This window comes from Gymnodraco acuticeps, unplaced genomic scaffold, assembly GCF_902827175.1.
Source record: "Gymnodraco acuticeps unplaced genomic scaffold, fGymAcu1.1, whole genome shotgun sequence".
In the NCBI taxonomy this organism is placed as follows: Eukaryota; Metazoa; Chordata; class Actinopteri; order Perciformes; family Bathydraconidae; genus Gymnodraco; species Gymnodraco acuticeps.
In genome coordinates, this window is record NW_022990174.1 from 91,568 (window position 1) to 112,947 (window position 21,380).

A 21,380-nucleotide genomic window follows, 5' to 3' on the forward strand; every position below is an offset into this window, starting at 1 on the left:
TGACCCAGCCTATCCAATGCAAATATGACTAATGAAACCATTTTCGGACACTGGGAGACTGACCAATGAACAGCACACCTACAATTACAGGCTGAGCAGTGCACGGTCGGTTGTTGAGATGGCGTTTGGAAGGCTAAAAGGAAGATGGAGGTGCCTCCTAAAAAGGAACGACTGCGAGCTGGAGCTCAGCAAAATATTGACAGTGACTTGCTGTGTACTACACAACATATGTGAGGAACATAGCGACAACTTCACTGACGATTGCCATGAACTTGTGTACGACCAACCCGCTTTACACCCCTTAACAGATAATGGTAGACAAGAAAGAGCTGATGTTGGATCCGCATTGATATTTCAACATGGGGGACCACTAATATTGCTGCACTTAAACCTGATATATTTTGTATCATGCTTCTTTTTTTTTACAATAAAATCACTGGATCAGACTTGAATTGTGTTTATTTTGTATACAAATCACAGAATGTAGATACAAACAGGTTTAGACTATAGTCTTAACTCAAATACACATTGGGCCAAAAAAATAAAAATGGGTACTAGTCGAGGGCCAGACTGGTTCAATGTTTATTGCAAAATGTATTGAAATGAACTTATTGCACATATTAAACCTGCAACTAACAAAGCTTAAATGATTGCCTATAAAAACATTACACATTAAATCAGTTGCATTCCTTTCTTATGGCTCTATCTGCAGCTTTTCCAGAGTAATTTCTGTGGTTTAGACTATATTCTTATAAATAAAGTGCATACCCAAATGGTTTAGACTATATTCTTAACTCAAATACACATGCCTATCCTTTTTTTCAATAAAATCAATGGATCAGACATATCACTTTTGAATTTTGTTTATTGTACAAATCAAAGACATGTATGGACAATAATTCACCAAAAAGTGTGTCGAATATACTATAATAATAATGTGTATACAAAAAAAGAACGTGTATACAAAAAAGGTATGAACTATTTACATAAAAAAATAAGGTCAGCTTTTGTTGTTGGCCTCCATCACCAAGCATTGAGTGGCTGTTCAGCTCGATTCTGGTGAAAACTCGTAGGAACTCAGAATTGGCCCCATGCACCTCCTGAAGCATCGCCTGGCCCTGCTCCTGAAGCCTTTCCTCCCTGTCGTCACTTTTCTCCAGATACTCCAGAAGGCCAGATGATAAATCCTGCTTCCTTTTAACTACAAAAAGAGAAAAATAAAGTCAACACCGTATTCATGGCATTTTATGAGATGTATATTATATACTGTGTAATGAAATGTTGTATTGTTATTATGGCTGCAGTTGCATAACTTGAACAACTACTACAATGACTATGCCATGATAAATGCACAAGGCAACAGGGAACAGTATTACTATTATGACCACTGTAAACCTTACCCTGTCTGTGTCTGCCCACTGGCTGGATTAGGTTCACCAGAGATTCCTGGGAAGAGCTGCTTGTGGGGAAAAGGAGACTCTTGCATCCGCATTGGCGAGCTACACGCCGACGGCAGTGGTGGTTCCGACACAGTACACTCCAAACCAGATATTTCTGTCAACACAATATAAACACAATGAATCATAAATCATTAGTGCGAAGAAAGAAGATACATTGGAGGCGTTAGCTGTCTTTGCCATGGGGATACCTTTGTTTGTTATTGTTAGCATTAGCATGCTAGCGCTATTATTGGTTTGGATGCACATCCGGTAGCTGTAGTCAACTTTAGCTTTATTGCCAGGTCTGTCGATAGCTACATGGTTTAGTTTATGTTGTAAAACAAAAAGTCACAAATAAAACAAATGGGTAATGCATAACTCACCGGCATCAAATGAGCCCCGCACATTCAGCGACTCGTCCTGCAACATAATCGACGTGAGAGAAAGTGAGTTCACCGTGGATTCAAAACCACTCGTCGGTCTGTCCCAGAGGACCGAGTCTAGCAAGTCATAATGTGGACTTGTTTTCGGACGACCGCTACCACTCCGTCCGAGGTCTCGCTTTTGGTCCTGATAGTCCTTCTTGACTTTTTTTGATTTGTTGCCAATCTGTTCCACGGTACCGGAAAAACCAGAGGTTGCCATCTCTTTCTGCAATTGTTCGAGAATTGCTTTGGACTGCGTGCTCCCCTCCAGCTTCTTCTGTACCTCTTCGGAAGACCAGATTCCCAGTAGGTAGCTGGTCTCTTCAGTGGACCACTGCTGCTTGTTAAGTTTCTCCATCGTTGTGTACAAACTGGATAAAACGCAGGCTTTTTGTTGTTGTTCAGGAGTTGGTGTGAATGAGGTATGTCTCAAGCCTCATTCACACCAACGGTGTTTCAGGGCCGGTTCGGAGCTTGAAAAGCACCGGGTTTTCCTGTTCACACCGCAGTGGAGCAGCATCTTAGCTCTGGAATCTGGTTCGTTTCGAGCACCAACATTTTTTCCGGCCAGAGCTAAAGCACCACATACGTCACGCTTACGTCGAGGCGGGGGCAGGGGCGGGATCAACTCCTGAACAACAACAAAAAGCCCGCGTTTTATCCAGTTTGTACACAACGATGGAGAAACGTAACAAGCAGCAGTGGTCCCCTGAAGAGACCAGCTACCTACTGGGAATCTGGTCTTCCGAAGAGGTACAGAGGAAGCTGGAGCACAATCGGCCATTGTTGTTGTTGTCGGTGTCAGCTGTGAGGGGTTTCCCCGCGCTTTGGCTTTATGAAGCAGGCAAGCAAACGGGTACGCCATGACACAAACGATGACGCAGCACCAGTCGGACTCTTGGCGGTGGGAAAAGAGCTGGAGCTAAACCGAAGAACCGGTTCTGAACCTGAAAAGCTCTAGCACGGAGCTTGAACTGGAGTTGCGTTGGTGTGAATGAGGTAACAGAGGCTCTCAGTTTCTGGGGGAGTTCATTCCATAGGGGCCACCGCCTCAAAGGCACGGTCCCCCTTAGTTTTTAGCCTGGTTCGGGGCACCCTTAAGAGGCCTTGCTCGGAGGACCTCAGGGCCCGGGTTGTCCTGTGAGGGTGGATAAGGTCGTTAATGTAGGCGGGGGTTTGGCCATGGACAGCTCTATATGTGTAAACTAATACCTTACACTGGGTTCTGAGATGGACAGGGAGCCAGTGCAGGGCAGAAAGGATCGGAGTAATGTGGCATGTTTTTTTGGACCGAGTGAGTAATCTGGCTGCAGCATTTTGGACCTGTTGTAGCCAGATTATTGTTGCTTTTGTTGAGGCAGGAGAACAGAGCATTACAGCAATCAAGCAGGGATGAAATAAAGGCATGGATAGCCATCTCCAGTTCTGCATTGGATAGAAACCCCCTGAGCTTGGCAATGTTCCTGAGGTGGAACAAACAGGTACGGGTCAGGAGTTTGATGTGTTTGTCTAGTATCATAGACTGATCGAAGGTTACACCAAGGTTTTTTATGTTTGCCCTAACGTTACCACTAAATGAACCCAGGTGGCTTGCTACCTTAGAGGCGATGTTATCAGCCGCTGAGATCAAGACTTCCGGTTTTCATGCATTGAGCTGTAGGAAGTTGCTTGACATCCAGTCCTCAATGGCAGACAGACATGTAATCAGGGTGTTTAAATTCTCCGTTTTGACGGGTTTGAAAGAGAAATATATCGATATCATCTGTGTAACAGTGACACGAGACAGTCTTGAATTGGCTAATTAAGGGGCCTAATGGGAGCATGTAAAGGACCAAAAGAAGGGGGGCTAAAACAGAACCCTGGGGCAGGCTCCAGGATAGGGGAGTGCTGTGGGATGAGAACGGAGAAGAAACTTCTCCCACTGAGGTAGGAGGCAAACCATTGGAGGGCAGACCCTGAGATGCCTACCCACTCCCTGAGTCTATCTAGCATGATGGCATGATGATACGAATAAGAATTAAATGCATTATTGTTTTCAAACATTTTTACATAAAACTTGAAAACAATATTGAATTAGAAATAAATAAAAATAAAAATAATTAAATAACAAAAAATAAAATATATAAATAAGTCACAAAAACTTGAAAAACTATCTATAAAGAAATGTAATATTAAAATAAAATGTTTACTGAAACTAAAAACACAAAGTGGTCAAAATAAGAATCAAATACATTTGTTTCACACGTTTTTACATAAACTAGTTCCTGAAAGAGTATTCACTCAAATTAAGCAAATGCAATTATAAAAGAAAACCCTTGATGCAAAAGCCTTTTTACATTTAACAGATGTTATTAATGTAGTGAAACCACCAGGGGAAGTGTTAGGAGATGTCTGAAGTATTTGTTGCACCTGACTTTATGACGGGGACGTTATTTAATATTGCATTGCAGTCTGCTTACTTGTTAAAGAAAGACAACAATTGTCTCATTATTGGACAATTACAAAAGAGGCTTCGTGTTGATGGATGTTTTTATTAAAAATGACACAATTTAATATCTTTTTTTTAACCTGTTCCTATTGGTCCGATCCAGTCAGCTGACCTGCGACAGATCATGTGACACAGCTGCTGTTTTGATATAAATGTCCAAACGTTTCCTGTTTACGGTCGTTTAAATCTCTGTTTTGAGAATAATAAAATAATATAATAAAAATGATAAAATAAAATAAATTAATGAAAATTATCATAAATGTCATTCACAATATCCTCCCTACGATGAGATGTAATGAAGTGGCATTATTCCTGAACTTAAATCTGAACAAAGGCAAGTGAAGGCAAGGTAATTTATACAGCACACGGTAACCCAAAGTGCTTTACAAAATAAGATAAAAGACATTTAAGAACAAATACAGAGGAATCACATTATAAACAGGCATTTAAAAAGCAAAGATAATAAAATCAACACAACAGGTATAAAATACATGGATAAAAAGCCATACTGCAGTTTTATTTGAACAACTCATCCAAATGCAGCGTCAAAAATAAACGTTTTTAATATCAATTTAAAAGTATCAACAGTTGCAGCGGACCTGCAGGATTCAGGGAGTTTGTTCCAGATGGTCGGGCATAACAACTAAATGCTGCTTCTCTATGTTTAGTTCTGACTCTTGTAGCAGAGAGCAGACCCGTCCCAGAAGACCTGAGACTCCTTGATGGTTAATATTTTTGCAGGAGATCATTAATATAATTTGGTCCTAAACCATTATACAAAGAATAATCCTTTGGATTTGCATCTCCTCTATCCCCTGTAATGCCTCGTGCAATTGCCATCAACTCGACTGTGATTATAATAATAATAATAATAGATTTAATTTGTTAGTGCTTTTACAGGTGCTCAAAGACGCTTTACAGATATAGTGAAGGGAAAAGAAAAGGAAGGAACAACAAATAAATATATAGTTAAAGTTAAAGTCAAATAATACAAAAACAATCACACATTAAAAGCCAGGTTGAAGAGGTGAGTTTTTGTGAGTGTTTTGAAGGTGGGGGGGGGGGGTCAGTGCCGTCTCTGATGGGTTGGGGGAGTGAGTTCCAGAGGAGGGGGCAGCGACGGAGAAGGCTCTGTCCCCCCAGGTCCGTTGATTGGTGCGGGCGGGGATGGATAGGAGGTTGGCTTCTGATGAGCGGAGGCAGCGGGAAGGGGGGTGGTGGTGCAGCAGGTTATATTATTATAGATAAATGATCTGATGTTCTCCGTGTGTCTGCACTTTAATGTTGGTTTGAGCAGAAAATCTGATTAGCAACACCTGTGCTAACATATTACACTCAAACATATAACATACACTGTGGATGGCTCAAGCACAACACACATCCACAAATAACTCACCAATGTGTCCCATATGTTAAGCTGAAAAAGGAAAGATTGGTTTTAGCCAAATATAAAACATTTCTGGAATTCGATTCATTCCTGCAGTTCAGAAATTGGAATTTGATTCTATTATTGTATATGATATATTCACTAAACAATATGATTTGTATTCCAATTGAATAAAAGCATATGTAAAGAATAAATACCTGAATGTATTTTGCAAAGAATTCGTACCTATATTTCAGAAAAATGCATCCTCTCATATTTGTGCGCTGTTGTTGTTGAAGTATACGTGTAGCATCATTTAGACATAACCTGTTTCTTTTACACTAACTGTGTGCCCTCATGTTTGTCTGAGTCCCTGTCTAGGGCCTGTCTCCTAAAACAATCAGCGATAGAACTATTAACAAAGCACTTATATACTAATAAAGGACTGGCTTATCTAAAGCCAGTTGAGTAGCACTTGAAATGTTTGGCTCTATGAAACCTGATGTACTTATATGATTCTGTTTTCTTCAAGGTTGTGTCTTCCTGGTCGAATGTACTTATTGTAAGTCGCTTTGAATAAAAGCCTCAGCTAAATGCAATGTAATGTAATGTAATCACACTAATGTTAAACATTTCACAATAAATCAACCCTATTATGGCGCGTTTCCACTGCAGCGGGGTAGCCCCGTTTAAGCGTCCCTAAGCGTCCTTGCTCAGGCCTCGGGCTGCCTCGCTGGCCGTCCGAGGCCGTGGCGCATTCCATTACAGTTTAGGACCTGGGGTAGCAACGCAGTGTAGGCGGGGCGATCGGCTTTGTTTTTGTTCACATTTCGAGTTGTTCCGTCGAGCTCCCGCTGGATTTGATCATCCCCAATGAGATGAAGGAACGTCGTCACCTCCTCGGTCAATATAGAATCAATATAGAATTTTTTTATTTTAAAGTAAATTCAGATTGAACTTAGTAATAAAATGTAAATTATAGTGTCCGTCCAAAAGAAAAACATTACTTATAGTGAAAACCCAACAAGTCCTCCAACTCATACGACCAAATGGGCCGGTTGTTCAGGCCCTTATTACGACCAAGTTTTCGCCCTCTAGTGCTCCCGTTGAATGCAAATATTACAGATGGTCGTTTATTCACAAATAACCCTCTCTGTAAAATCCTAAATTGTAGGATAGTTTGGCCATTAAAACGCTTTATGATTAGATTTCTAGCGAGAAGTGTATATTGTACTTTTAGAATCCACGTCCAGTCGATATGTAGGATCTATAGTTTGATAGATATTACGAAGATGATTTGAGGTATGCGGCAGCCTCCATGTAAAGTTACGGGTTGAAAACAGTATTTCCGGTCTCGAGGTTTTCATAATAAAACCAATGATCACATGATTTAACAGTGATATCTGCAGTATCTGGGTCATGACCGAAAGAACGAGATCGCGGATACAAGCGGCTGAGATGGGTTTTCTCCGCAGGGTGGCTGGTGTCTCCCTTAGGGATAAGGTGAGAAGTTCGGTCATCAGGGAGGGACTCGGAGTTGAGCCGCTCCTCCTTCGCGTCGAAAGGAGCCAGTTGAGGTGGTTCGGGCACCTAGTTAGGATGCCACCTGGGCGCCTCCCTAGGGAGGTGTTCCAGGCACGTCCAGCTGGGAAGAGACCAAGGGGTAGACCTAGGACCAGGCGGAGGGATTATATCTCTTCGCTGGCCTGGGAGCGCCTTGGGATCCCCCAGTCAGAGCTGGTTGATGTCGCCAGGGAAAAGAAAGTTTGGGGCTCTCTGCTGGAACTGCTACCCCCGCGACCCGACCACGGATAAGCGGGAGAAGATGGATCTGCAGTACTCATCAACGAAAAACATCAGTTTATCCTTGTTAATTATACAACATTTATTGGTTTAAATTGTGTACAATGCTTTTGTGTTTTTCCCATAGGTTTTTCTCTTTCGATTCTGAGAGACACCTTTCTTTTTTCAGAGGTTTTGATAGGCTAAAACATCGATTGTTTTAGCCGCAATGCATTTTGGGATATGGTGTTTATATGATATGAAATCTAAAACATATTTTTTTTAAATAATACTTTATTCCGAGCGTTCTTGCTTTTCTCTTTGGAAGTCATCACATAACGGCATTGTAATACACGGTTCGGCTGTATTAAATATTACATATCTGCCGTAGATATTTGTTTATAGAGCCCTGATCAGAAGACCTTTTGACAAACTGTAAGAAATGCCACCAAAACTGAATACGTGACGTGGATCATAAATGTGACCTGCTCCATCGAAATCAGTCGCATTGACCCGAAGACACATTTTGAGTTGTATACACTGTTGGAAAGAGGATATTCCTAGCTTTCTAATGATATCATGATTGTTTTTGTGCTCCAAATATTAAGCGAAATATGTCACATTATATAATGACTGTCACCGAGTCATCATTTTGAGAAAAAGGCCTTTAAAGTTTTCTCTTCTCTGGAATCCATCGATCTGATTGATTATTAGCAAATGATCAAAGTAGTACGGAGGGAAGATATTTTCATTTGGAGGGGAAGCTCGCGAGTGTAAGTGTATACATGTGTGTGTGTGTGTTTGTGTAATTTAGCATTTGTGTGTATTGTGTTTGTTTCCGGGGGAAAACACTCACGAGAAACACCGGCTGTTGTTATGCCTGCTGTGACGTTAAGTTACTCCGTTCTCCGCTTGTAATTATGCCGAAGCTTCAAAGTTGTATTTATCATCTGAATTTGCAGAAACAAGTTTAATATTCTGAAAGCCAAGACTTTGTTTAATTGAAATCAGATGAAAACAAACTGTCACGGACCCTGCCGTGTTATCTAAGATTACTATACGCCTTACATTCATAATTTCAGCGGAGGGAGGGGAACAGCAGAACAGCAGAGTGGCGAGGGAGAGCTGTCTTCTTCCCTTTACAAGCTTCAAACATGTATTTATCGTGTGATTTTGGAAATAAAAGTTTCATATTCTGAAAGCCAAGACTGTGTTTGTTTAAAATCAAACAAAACACCCGAACCCCGAAAAAATAGTTTTTTTACGTAAATCTATTTTGAAATGAGCCGTTGTGACTTCCGACTGATTTCGATAGAGCGGGTCACAAATATATCAACAATTAAACAACATCTTCCATTTCTTTTCACACAATACGTCTCCTTGCAGTATCAACACTAATTCGGCTGACTTTTATATTTGATCCAATTGGTAGATAGGTTATATTTACACCATAAAGGTGCACAGCTGATAGAAAGGGATTTTTTTGTAGTTTATAAAGATATTATTTACTGAACTACCTTTCCAACTCCTCGTGCAGTTGACTGTTACAGGTCTATACAGGTTCATGGTACAATGCATAAGCTTCACATCGAGAAACTGAAACTGTGTTTTCCTTTACCGTTCTGTTTCAATTTCACAATAAAGTTAATAGTCATATTATGATTGATATTATTATGTTTTATTAACTATACCACTGTTTTTTTAACCCGCACCGCCTAGTGGTTAAAGCACGTTATTGAATTTTGTTGTTGAATACGTTTTATTTGTTTTATATGGACCCGTCCAATTCCAGTTTTGGAAAGTCTGCCGTGGTTCCATTCCATTTCATAGAGCTGTTTGACGCTCGGCGTAACCTTGTCGCACTGCCACTCCAACATCCAATCACAGGGCTTGATGACTAATCAGCAAGGTGGATGTTTTAGTCCCAAACCATAGCTGGGGATTCTGGGTAGAGTAGTGACTTCGGAAACTGTAGTGTCTAAACTCCAAAAAAACTATTTGTTTCTCTGAATCGAAGGTTAAAAACACAAAAGCATTGTACACAATTTAAACCAATCAATGTTGTGTAATTAACAAGGATAAACTCATGTTTTTAGTGGATGAGTAATGCAGATATCACTGTGTAGTCATTTGACAGTGAGGGGAATACATCCGGTTTTATTATGAAAACTTCGAGACCGGAAAAACTGTTTTCACCCACGCTAACTTTACATGGAAGCTGCATACACGTTATCCTGGCGAGACCTCAAATCATCTTCGTAACATCTATCAAACTATAGATCCTACACATCGACTGGACGTGGATTCTAAGAGTACAATATACACTTCATGCCAGAAATCGAATAAAAAAGCATTTTAATGGCCAAACTATTCCACAATTTAGGATTTTCCAGAGAGGGTTATTTGTGAATAAACGTCCCTCCGGAGCGTTTGTAATGAACGGGCCGGGAGCATGTTTTTTCTTACACGACCACTAGAGCACCTCTAGCGGTCGTGTAAGAAACAACATACACTTTAAAACGTGTCTCTGGGTCGTAATAAGGGCATGAACAACCGGCCTACTGTATATGGTCGTTTTTTGTAGGAGGACAGGCTGTGAAAACCACCGAAGGATGGGATAGTAGACTAAAAGCTTTATATAACATATAATAAGTACCCTGTATCAAGATTGATGCAAAACAAGTGACATTTGACCTTTTTAGAGAGATTTAGCAAAAACTTCTGGTGTCATTTGGGTGGATTTTCCATATCTCTGGCCCCCCTCTGTCGATTTTGATGATTGACACCTATTTTTAACAGTTAGAGCCAATAGAATAAAGGGGAAGTTCCTAAAATCCATCTAAACATTACCCATTGGTGAATGAGTGATGCACAGCCAGAATGCCCTAAACCGGAAGCTGGGTTACACTCTGGTAGCAGCTAATATGAAATCTCCGTTATTGACATAAATATGAAAATGGATTATCAGTAATCATTTCAAAGTGACACAGACACATTGGATTAACCTATGGATTAAACTACAGTGGCGTTTTTATCGTTTTAATGCCATTGAACACAACTCAGGGCTAATTCAGAAGCTTGGGATGACACTTGTGTTTCGTTTAGCTAAAAATTGTTAATATTGTCTGATAGCTGAGTTCCTTCCTGTTAAGTGGGTATGACACATTCATAGTTTGTTAACTGTTAAGCCCTCAAACGCTGTTTCTTGCAAGATGTTGCGTTTTGGGGCTTAACTGGTTAACAGAGAGCATAGATCATTATCATCTGCATCATAAAGGTTTACAGTTTTTTCCTCAGACACTTTGATTTACAATACTGACATAAAAAAGAGTCAAGGGGCCATCTCTTCCTGCATTCTAATGTATCTTTAAAATAGTGTGTGTGTGTGTGTGTGTGTGTGTGTGTGTGTGTGTGTGTGTGTGTGTGTGTGTGTGTGTGTGTGTGTGTGTGTTTGTGGTTTCACAGGTTGATTACCTTTGTTACATGTTATTGTTGTGTAATCTTCAAAGACATGACATTTTTGAATAGATGCACATTTGAGGTTGTTAAATGGATAAATTAACTATTTTACTAGCTAAAATCTATATTTTTCCAAGTGGACCCTGGCTCTCGCTCAGGCACCAGGAAATGACGGAAGTATTAGTTTATATCTTTGAAACTACAAGACCCACTACACCAATCCTGTGAGATCTAACACTTGTGAGATTACTGCAGGATATTAGAGTCTCCTCAGGTTAAAAAAAAGAAGTAACTGTAGACAATCAGAGTTTGATGCATTGTTATTCTAAAAAAACAGAATTGAACTGAAGACAGTGAGTCTGTTTCCTCACTTTATAGAAAGAGTTCCACCCCCCATGTTATCTCTACATTGATCTTGTCATGTTTTGACAGCTTGTGCCAAAGCATCTGGGCCTAAAGTTCTCCTCCACAGGCCCTGCGTTGCCCTCCTTATTGCACACAAACAACATCAGGACTCTTTAGGGTCACATGACCACAAAGACCATCAAATTGTCGACCTGCAGACAGCAGCTTCAGCCAAGTCCAGACCGTGCTGACGGAAGAACTTCCGTGCAACAGTTTCTGACATTTTGTGGACAAATGTTTCCATTGTGCACCGGTGTTGGTGGGTGGTCTCAGACAATCTTTTTCTCATTTTAAACGTGTGATGGGGTTTAGACGGAATAGTGGATTACTTACTCTCTGTGTTGCACTAACAATAGCAACAATGTTGAAACTTGTTATTACTGTACATCGTTCTTCTGACGTCGAGGCTATGAAATCTCTTTTACGATTTTATCTAAAAAAAAAAATCCTCTGTAAAAATTCTGCTTCACATTGGGCCTCACAGAGAGTACCAGATATATGTATTGATAATTAATAACCCAAAATGATTTATCAGTAACAGATGAATTGGTATGGTAAAGGAACGTGTTAATATCATATAATACATTTAGAAAACACATTGGGAATCGATGAAGTAGTAGTTCACAGGACCAGGTCTCCTTTTCGATGACAGTGTTTTTATTTGATCTCTTTTTGAATAACTTTATTCTAAATGTGCTGTCTTTGAATGTGCTACATAAATAAACGTACGCAGGAAAGACAAAAGTAAACAAATAAACAAAAGATTGCAATATGATAAAAGAAAATATTTTATTAGATGTCTTTAGAAACATAACAAATATAAGACAGTACAACTCTCATTACATTACAGAACAATTCAACACATTGTTTTCAAATGTTGCTTATTATTGGACGAACAGAATGTGATTTTCCCAATCAAAACAAGAACAAAAAAAGATTCTGTGGATCATTGCAGTCAGCATCTCGTTTCACATCATTTCATTTAGAAATGTTATCAGTATATGTATATATAAGTGTGAAAATGTTGACTCTCAGACCTGCAGAGCACACAGAGACTCTGAAGAGGAATTAACACAAAACGAGAACCTGACCCAAACCCAGCATAGAGAGGTTCTGTGAATGTGGTTCTGAAGGTGTGGAGGTGGATCAGTTTGTCAGAGGAGACTCTGTAGAAGGAGAGAGAGCCGGCAGGATGATCCAGATACACTGCTACTCTACCAGAGGGTTAGCAAAAGCCTTCAGAGACATGTTTTTTTATATCTGAGACCTATAATATATGCCCTCTTAAGACCCACGGACCCGGTTCCGGGGCCGAAATCGCGTCATTTGCAGGAAACAACGTCTAAGGCAGGGTTGCCAACTTTGGGTACCTGGCTGGAGTGAGATTTTGATATCATGGGTCTAATTACACATATGCACTAAATGACTGCTATCGTGTCAGCAGCGGGACCTTAGCATATATACAGGATATATATACAATATATACAAATACACAATATTCGACACAGACTATAAAGGACACACAGTTTCATTCACTATTGAAAGTCAAACACATGTTTGTTTCCACTGTTTTATTGTGTGCCTGTCGCGATAAGCAATTCATTGACTTATCGTACGATAAATAAAAATGAACTCGATAAATTGCCATTGACATGAGGATGTGACTAGCAGTTTGAAAGGATGTACTTTAATTATTATTATATATTATCATTATGTCAGTGGTCTAAAATGATCATACAACGGTGCCGACAATAATTTCCGGGAAAATGTATCCAACAAAATTAATTATCGTGAGAGGCCTATACTGTACATGAAACACACACACACAGGGCCGCCCCTCCCTACAGGCCAATCACGCAGGCTGCATGGGGCCCCGCCTTGCGCAGGGGGCCCCGCCCAGAGGGCCTCAGCTGCTGTGCGCAGTTCTCCACTCAGTTCTCCGCGCACCCCCCGCGAGAGTGAGAGGTGACAAGAGGAGCACGTCTGTAACCCGACAGCGTTGCAATGAATCGACATCTGACCAATCACGGCTTTGATACGGCCACTAGTGCAGGTGAAGAGATGTCGGTGAAAAGACAGTTTCAGTCCGGCGCAAAAAAGAAAACATGAAGAAACTAGCGCATCACTCGAAGGTGGGTTATTGTATGAGTCAAATGTACAACTTACGAATGTTGTATAAGTCAAATTGCCAATTGCCATCTTAAAACATCAGCTGCAATTCACGACATGAAGAAGGCAGTCTCTGCAGAGCATATAGGCTAATGGAGATGCAGTTATTTCCAGCATTCTTTATTTACCATTCATTCATTATGTGATGCCTTTTATCTGCTGATGTACAGGAGGAAGAGAGATACACTGTCTGTCTACTTGGCTTACATAACAGTTAAAGTTTACAGCCTAAAAAACATGGAGGATTTTTTCCCCTTTTATTCATTTTTATGTCAATTTGCACATTTCATGGTGATGCTCAGCCTCTCCCCTTAACTCCTAACAGTCATCATCATGGTGACTCAGCCTCTCCCCTTAACTCCTAACAGTCATCATCATGGTGACGCTCAGCCTCTCCCCTTAACTCCTAACAGTCATCATCATGGTGACGCTCAGCCTCTCCCCTTAACTCCTAACAGCCATCATCATGGTGACGCTCAGCCTCTCCCCTTAACTCCTAACAGTCATCATCATGGTGACGCTCAGCCTCTCCCCTTAACTCCTAACAGTCATCATCATGGTGACGCTCAGCCTCTCCCCTTAACTCCTAACAGTCATCATCATGGTGATGCTCAGCCTCTCCCCTTAACTCCTAACAGTCATCATCATGGTGACGCTCAGCCTCTCCCCTTAACTCCTAACAGTCATCATCATGGTGACGCTCAGCCTCTCCCCTTAACTCCTAACAGTCATCATCATGGTGACGCTCAGCCTCTCCCCTTAACTCCTAACAGCCATCATCATGGTGACGCTCAGCCTCTCCCCTTAACTCCTAACAGTCATCATCATGGTGACGCTCAGCCTCTCCCCTTAACTCCTAACAGTCATCATCATGGTGACGCTCAGCCTCTCCCCTTAACTCCTAACAGTCATCATCATGGTGATGCTCAGCCTCTCCCCTTAACTCCTAACAGTCATCATCATGGTGACGCTCAGCCTCTCCCCTTAACTCCTAACAGTCATCATCATGGTGACGCTCAGCCTCTCCCCTTAACTCCTAACAGTCATCATCATGGTGACGCTCAGCCTCTCCCCTTAACTCCTAACAGCCATCATCATGGTGACGCTCAGCCTCTCCCCTTAACTCCTAACAGTCATCATCATGGTGACGCTCAGCCTCTCCCCTTAACTCCTAACAGTCATCATCATGGTGACGCTCAGCCTCTCCCCTTAACTCCTAACAGTCATCATCATGGTGATGCTCAGCCTCTCCCCTTAACTCCTAACAGTCATCGTCATTGTGACGCTCAGCCTCTCCCCTTAACTCCTAACAGTCATCATCATGGTGACGCTCAGCCTCTCCCCTTAACTCCTAACAGTCATCGTCATGGTGACGCTCAGCCTCTCCCCTTAACTCCTAACAGTCATCATCATGGTGATGCTCAGCCTCTCCCCTTAACTCCTAACAGTCATCGTCATTGTGACGCTCAGCCTCTCCCCTTAACTCCTAACAGTCATCGTCATGGTGACGCTCAGCCTCTCCCCTTAACTCCCAACAGTCATCATCATGTCAACCACAACACAGAGAAATACTGATAGGAATGTGTGTGTAGTTGTTGATACATTGCTGACAGAGGGAACTAGAATACAGATTTAAGAAATATCAGTTTTTGAGCATGTCATAAGCATGTTTTGTCTTGACTATATTATAATAAAACAATATAGTATTTTTATTATTGAATTGATTATGATTATGATTATTAGTAGAAGTAGTTTATTTGCATTAATTATGTTTTTATCTTTTTGAGGCTAGTATTTGGCAGGAAATGCAAAATTCACCTGTAAACGCATACTGAGTGACATACATGCACATTTACCATTTACCTCACTGTATAAAAAAGTAACCGTTGATAATAATAATAAACAGGAACTATATTTGCAAATTAGCCTACTTTGTTTCCAAAACATTTTTTTTCACTCCTGTCGGTTGGGGGGGGGGGGGGCTCATCTCACAATGTCGCTTGGGGCCCCAAGTTGGCCAGGGGCGGCCCTGCACACACACACAAACAAATCTACAGAACTGCCAAATATATTAATTAACACACTCTCCCTCTCATATACTCTTTGACTCTATTTTGGCCTAGTAGAACAATAAGCAGCAGACTTTAACTTTTTTATAATTTCTACTGGATCTTAGATCTGCGCATGCGCAATACGGGTCGGCAGTTGCGGTATTTCTGTTGGGTAATCTATGGTAGGGCTAACCCATGCAGTGGTGGGGCTCAAGTCAGTATTTGCAATGTAATCACATACACGCTCCCCTTGACAGTGAAACGCCACGCGTGAGGTTTAGATTATTTCCCTGTCTCAATCCAAATTGAACTGTATGAAATAAAAAGGCACATTTGTCTTGTAGTAAATAAAAAGGGCGACCTGGAGCCAATCCTGCAATTTCCCCTCAGGTGAAAGAGTTGACATGCTGAAAACCCAACCCCTGCTGGGGGGTCTGGGGGGATTCTCCCCCAGGAGATTTTTTGAAATACTAACATAAAATACACATTCTGGTACTCTCTTGAGAAGAACAATAAATAAATATATTACTACCCGACATATTTAAAAACATTAATGCCATTTTAATTTATTTTGTGTTACTTTGTTCTGAAAGCTGAACCTGCTGCTCCTCACAGAGAGAAGAGGGAATTACTTTACATTGTGGATAAGGGTGGATAGCCCCCATTGTTCTGTGTGTCAAAATGAAAGACAGCCCACGCACCTATCAATCATCAAACCGTGGGGTCTCATTTCATTACGTGTTGATTTCTATCAACATGTAATGTTGTATCGATGTTGTTGTGGAAACCTCACCGTGTGTGTGTGGGGCTGGAGCAGTGCAGGCTGAGAGGGAGAAAGTCACAGCTTATTGTCTAGGTTTGAACTCACAACACCGCCGTCCTTCAAACGGGACGGTCTAAAAGCACTCGTTGTTTAGGACCGCTTTTCTCATGGTTAGACGGGCCAGCGCGAAGTGCGTGCATCACCCGATGCGCTACGGCTCTCTGGAGCAGGTGGCGGTCAGGAGTGCATACATACAATTATAGGCTAATTGATCAGAGGTGTGTAGTGGCAAGCAAGCATAGGCAAACTGTGTTTCACCTTGAGGTGAACTCGATGGGCTGGTCGTACGGACTACAGTCAACTGAGCTGTTGTTTGGAGAGAAAGGGAAAAGTCTGTGGGCTCCGATCGGGGGGGCACAGCGCCACTAGAAACAAATAGCCTAGTGGTTGTCGCAAGAGGATAAGCTAGTTACCGCTCTTGGACGGCTTTCAGGCACCGATAAATCACTTGTATACAAGGGTGAGGCGTGAGAAGACGCCGCACTGGAGAGAATTCCCCCCCCCCTCTAAGATCTCTAAAATCCGGACTAAATTGAGCTGAAGAGCTTTGCTGTCGCGCTGGTGTTTATTACGAGTTCATGTTTTGTTTGTCTGATTGTTTGTATGGGGGTCTATATTGGTTTGTCCCGCCGTCTTGTGTATGTTTTGGAACAATAATTAATCAGTCCATAGACAGGGTAAAATGAACTAAACTTTAATTATCTCACCAAAAGTAAATGACCTGAGAAAAATAAAAAGTGTTTTTATGTCCTGCCTCTGAGTGCAGGGGAACATGTAAACAAGAAGCACACTGTTCAGGGTGAGCGCTAGGTGTAAGAAGAAAATAAGATTATATTGCTTTAAGAATCCATTCTTAAATGGTGTTGCTGGTATGTTAAGATATCTTTGTGACCTTGTATAAACCCTATGCCCCGTCCTGCGCCCCGAGACCCTCAGAGACTTGCCTGAGGAGATCAGAGTTGCAAAATCTGTTTTTTAGGTCAATGTTGTATTATTTGTTTCATTTATTCTTAATCTATGTATTGTATAGTAATAATGAATAAAAACGTAATGTATTGAACACATTCCGAAACAAAGCAGATAAGCAGAATAAGACTCAGACATAATACTAATTGTTGTTGAAACCTTTTGCGCTGTTGCAGCAAAATGGAAACTGTGTTAATTATTCTGTTCCAACTGGCCACTGGAATCAGAGAATTAATATAAGTTGAAGTTCAATTACAGTTTTAAAAATTGTTTAACATTCTTTATTAAACTGCTTCAAATTATTTCTAGTATCAACCAATTGGTCTCCAGAGACAATACTAAAATTAAAATAGTTGTTAAACTACTGACAAGTTTTCTGAAACCGAGCTTATGAACAACAGAGTAAAGGTCGCTGGTTAAGCCAGGATCAATATATTTGTTGAAGTTTTTATTGTGTGCATAATAAATGTGTTAAATTAATTGAGCAATTCTTTAAAAGTATAATGTTGCAATTTCTTTAAAATAAGTAATCACAGTTAAAAAATAGGTGTTGTTTTCCAAGGGCCTCTCTTTCACAGGCACTTTGAATCATAACACTCCCAAGTCCTACAGAGATCAGTATCACTTTGTGTTGCAAGCCAAACCCAGGGGTTCTACTCGAGCCCAATTTTAAATACCATAAAGAAAAGTATTGAACCCAGCTCGAGCTAAATGTGAAATGTATTTAATTAATGTGCAAGTGTTTTGATTTATTTAAAATGTTCCAGTCTAGCTTCCTTCGAGTTTAATATAAACAACAGATTGGTTCTCATAACATTCTCACTGCTGTGCTGTCCCAAATGTTTGAAACCTTGGGCAGACAAGCACACACACACACACACACACACACACACACACACACACACACACACACACACACACACACACACACACACACACACACACACACACACACACACACACACACACACACACACACACACACACACACACACACACACACACACACACACACACACACACACACACACACACACACACACACACACACACACACACACACACCACACACACACACACACACACACACACACACACACACACACACACACACACACACACACACACACACACACACACACACACACACACACACACACACACACACACACACACACACACACACACACACACACACACACACACACACACACACACACACACACACACACACACACACACTTTGGATGAGTAATCACTTCATCCAAATTGTAAATTGTTGCCTTCTTTAAAGTTATTAGTAATTCAAGATTAATTATTAAATTAGATTAGGTACATAACATATAATAAACAAAATAACTTTGACTTGATCATTTTGTTCACAACATTAGACCTTGTCCTCTAATCTCTACTAGAATAAGATAAGTGTGCATGTTTGGGTGTGGAACACTCCTGTAATGTACCTAATCTTCTTATCCTTTTCATTACAGAGCTGGGGAAATGGTGTATTGCTTAGATTCGGATCCGTGCAAAGTCCAATTATGACTGACTTTAGTTCTAATGTTAATTTGATTTCAACCCATAAGTAATTATTTAGATTAACTCAACATTTCACATGATGATGGATTAGTGCTCCACATTTTTCCCACTAATTTGTTGTGCAATTAGGCCAATGGTAAAGAGAGACATTGATGACCTTGTGTCCCTTTTGTTGGTACGTGGTTCCATTCTGTCTATGGCCTTGGACGGCTTCACTAAGAATCACCCAGTTCTGACACAGTTCTGAGTGCAGTCACAGAGATGCTATGGCTGCTCTACATGAAATGACATTAATGGTCTGGTCCGAGAATGGACACCATTCCCTGCTCCCAGAGACAATGCCGCTCCTCAGACTGAACAATACTGTCTCACGTGGGCCACTCCCCCCACCAAGCCATGAACTGAAAGCTTGACATCTGCTTTGAACACCTAGAAGCCTCTCGGTCACACCAGCACCAACCCTTGGGTCAGTCAGATGGGACTAACGGCTTAACTTAGGGCATTTGGTTCAGAAATATGACTCTCGTTACCGCAGAGTAGGTTGTATTTTTTAGGCTATTCATACTGCTATGCAGAGGATGCCTGTAGGTTGGCAAGCTGTTAAAAGCCCCTACTATTTTTTAAAATAGGCCTAAATGTCAGGGGCCTCTTAGTTCTACATGTATTCACATTATATGGACAATGTTTCCACCTGGTGAAACTAAAGGCTGCACGGTACTCAGGCTACAATACGACCATTCTGTTCTGCTCTAATGATTCAATTGATAGATTCTACATCAAAACAATTAGCTTTTATTGTTTCCAATGATAACGTCATTTTAAGAGGAGGAATGCAAACCTGTTTTCAAATGTAAGGTTTTGAATGTGTTTGACATTTCTCAGTAAAAACACCCTCAGACACTCACTATCATTTATGCTATGCCTTCAGTAGTGACTCAGATGTTAAGGGGGATGAAGCTTTTCCTCCCAAATCAGATATGCTTTGTTTTTCAACAAAGGTATACAGTTCCTGCATAATATATGTTACTCACAATTGTTTGTTTTTTTGTAAGCTGCACACAGGTGATACTGAGTCTTCTCGAGTAATAGATTACACCATGCTTAAATAGACTCCTAAGTTATTATTTCATATGAGACATATGTAAGAAAAGGGAGGGAAGAGTCAATTATATTGAGTAATTGATTTTATATTGGAACATTTATTTCTCAAACCTGTTTTATGGAAGAGGAAAATATTTCTGATAAACTAATCTTTTATCAAACGGTAAATGGTGAATTAATATAACATTTAGAATCATTGAGAAAGGGTGATATCCGCAGGGACTAGCTCACCTTTAACTTAAAATAACATTTCTCTGCTTTGGACTGATGAGTATAGGATTCTTGCATGTTAAATGACTAACACAAACCTTACATTTATAATGTGCATGTATCAGGAAGGCTCCCAAATAATTCTGAGGGGTCTATCCTATTTTTGTATTTAAATGATAATGTGCTAATCCATTACCTTGAGTTGTCTGCACTCAGGAAAACATCCCTATCAAGTGTTAACCAATAACTAGGACAGCTCTGAAGGCCAAGGGTCAGAGAGAGAGGGTCACACTCTCCGGCTGCAGAGGACACCCCATCTACGGGCAAGGAGGCACGAGGTCGTTCGAGATGAGAGGATTCTAATCTTCAACTATCTGAGGAGATGGGATGCTTCTTCACCTTTCTGCGCGGTGGGCTCAGGTAGACAACCCTGCGGGACGAGCGAGGACTTCAGAGGCTTCATACCAGGTTCCTTGTTTCTTGGAGGATCAGATGTCTTCCTAACCTCTCCCATCACGGGGGGAGACCTGGATGCGCCACTTGGAATACGCAGTTTTGTCTGGCACTGCTCTCAAGCAGATAGCAGAAGGAATGCAGGCGGATGAGCCTCTGTTTCACTTGGGGGGGGATCAACTACAGTGCTCACTGAAGGAGCCACAAAAGCAGAGCAATTGGGGGGTTTAAATATGGCGCTCTGAGGAAGAGTTTGAGCCAATCAGCACCTCCGTGCTAATCTACAGTATCAGGATGCCTTTACATACACCAGACATTCGTTGTCATAAAGAGAGGAGGAGAACGAGTCAGAAAGACTGAAGGACACGTTTTTCCAGCTCTCGTACAAAGATGAACTTTGAATTGATTTTATATCTTGGATGTTTACAGATGTACAATTAATGACTGTCTTTATATTTCCAAGGACCAGACATGTGTTGAATAGTGGTGATTAATATATTTTTGCCGGATCAGATTACACTTTCGCACTAAACAAAATTAATTCAGATTATAAAGTATTGAATCATAAGATATTTCTACTATTATCACAGATATTGTTAATATCCTTAATCGTCCATCAATCAGGCTTAGAATCCTTTCCAAGTACCATAAGTAGATGCTCAGGTAAGTATGGCTAATAGGAATACTTGATAGACTTAATTTGG